Below are 1383 nucleotides of genomic sequence, written 5' to 3'. Positions count from 1 at the left end.
TTCCTGTATCCTTTGCGGAGTGAGCAAACCTGCTCCTGCTCCTCATACCCGACTAGAGCCTAATGCTGCTGTAAGCCACTTGCCAGGATTGAACTGACGGCCTTCTGCTTACGAAGCAGACGCTCTACCACTAAGCTAAAGTGACACACCAAATAACTGCATAAATCAATAATCTTCCTGTATCCTTTGCGGAGTGAGCAAACCTGCTCCTGCTTCTCGTACCAGACCAGATATTTATGGTGTTATAAGCCACTTGCCAGGATCGAACTGACGATCTTCTGCTTACAAAGCAGACGCTCTGCCACTAAGCTAAAGTGACACACCAAATAACTGCATAAATCAATAATCTTCCTGTATCCTTTGCGGAGTGAGCAAACCTGCTCCTGCTCCTCATACCCGACTAGAGCCTAATGCTGCTGTGAGCCACTTGCCAGGATTGAACTGACGACCTTCTGCTTACAAAGCAAACGCTCTGCCACTAAGCTAAAGTGGCACATAGAGTGAGTACATAAATTAATAATCTTCCTGTATCCTTTGCGGAGTGAGCAAACCTGCTCCTGCTTCTCGTACCAGACCAGATATTTATGGTGTTATAAGCCACTTACCAGGATCGAACTGACGACCTGCTGCTTTCAAAGCAGACGTTCTGCCACTAAGCTAAAGGGACACACCAAATAACTGCATAAATCAATAATCTTCCTGTATCCTTTGCGGAGTGAGCTAACCTACTCCTGCTCCTCATACCCGACTAGAGCCTAATGCTGCTGTAAGCCACTTGCCAGGATTGAACTGATGACCTTCGGCTAACGAAGCAGACGCTCTACCACTAAGCTAAAATGGCGCACAGATTAAGTATATGAATCAATAATTTTCCTGTCCCGTTCACAGAATGGGCCATCCTGCTCCTGGTTCTCGTACCAGACCAGAAATTTATAGTGCTATAAGCCACTTGCCAGGATTGAGCTGACGACCTTCTGCTTACAAAGCAAACGCTCTGCCACTAAGCTAAAGTGACGCAGAGAATAAGTACATAAATCAATAATCTTTCTGTATCCTTTGCGGAGTGAGCAAACCTACTCCTGCTCCTCATACCCGACTAGAGCCTAATGCTGCTGTAAGCCCGTTGCCAGGATTAAACTGACGACCTTCTGCTTACGAAGCAGACGCTCTACCACTAAGCTAAAGTGACGCACAGATTAAGTATATGAATCAATAATTTTCCTGTCCCGTTCACAGAATGGGCCATCCTGCTCCTGGTTCTCGTACCAGACCAGAAATTTATGGTGCTATAAGCCACTTGCCAGGATTGAACTGACGACCTTCTGCTTACGAAGCAGGCGCTCTACCACTAAGCTAAAGTAGCGCACAGATTAGGTATATGAA

At 46.1% G+C, this 1383-nt stretch overlaps 7 non-coding genes across 7 annotated transcripts; all 7 read right to left on the bottom strand.

The window, feature by feature from the left end:
- Nucleotides 1-73: 73 nt before the first annotated feature.
- Nucleotides 74-145, bottom strand: Pmar_PMAR017553. The gene has a single exon. It is a non-coding gene; the product is annotated as a tRNA-Thr (tRNA).
- Nucleotides 146-247: 102 nt separating this feature from the next.
- On the bottom strand, nucleotides 248-319 carry Pmar_PMAR017552. Its single transcript has one exon. It is a non-coding gene; the product is annotated as a tRNA-Thr (tRNA).
- A 102-nt stretch (nucleotides 320-421) lies between these two features.
- Nucleotides 422-493, bottom strand: Pmar_PMAR017551. Its single transcript has one exon. It is a non-coding gene; the product is annotated as a tRNA-Thr (tRNA).
- Nucleotides 494-769: 276 nt separating this feature from the next.
- Nucleotides 770-841, bottom strand: Pmar_PMAR017550. The gene has a single exon. It is a non-coding gene; the product is annotated as a tRNA-Thr (tRNA).
- A 102-nt stretch (nucleotides 842-943) lies between these two features.
- Pmar_PMAR017549 lies at nucleotides 944-1015 on the bottom strand. Its single transcript has one exon. It is a non-coding gene; the product is annotated as a tRNA-Thr (tRNA).
- Nucleotides 1016-1117: 102 nt separating this feature from the next.
- Nucleotides 1118-1189, bottom strand: Pmar_PMAR017548. Its single transcript has one exon. It is a non-coding gene; the product is annotated as a tRNA-Thr (tRNA).
- A 102-nt stretch (nucleotides 1190-1291) lies between these two features.
- Pmar_PMAR017547 lies at nucleotides 1292-1363 on the bottom strand. The gene has a single exon. It is a non-coding gene; the product is annotated as a tRNA-Thr (tRNA).
- Between the last annotated feature and the right edge of the window lie 20 nt (nucleotides 1364-1383).

Source organism: Perkinsus marinus (assembly GCF_000006405.1).
Source record: "Perkinsus marinus ATCC 50983 genomic scaffold scf_1104296935516, whole genome shotgun sequence".
Taxonomy (NCBI): domain Eukaryota; phylum Perkinsozoa; order Perkinsida; family Perkinsidae; genus Perkinsus; species Perkinsus marinus.
This window is presented reverse-complemented; position numbering and strand designations above follow the sequence as displayed.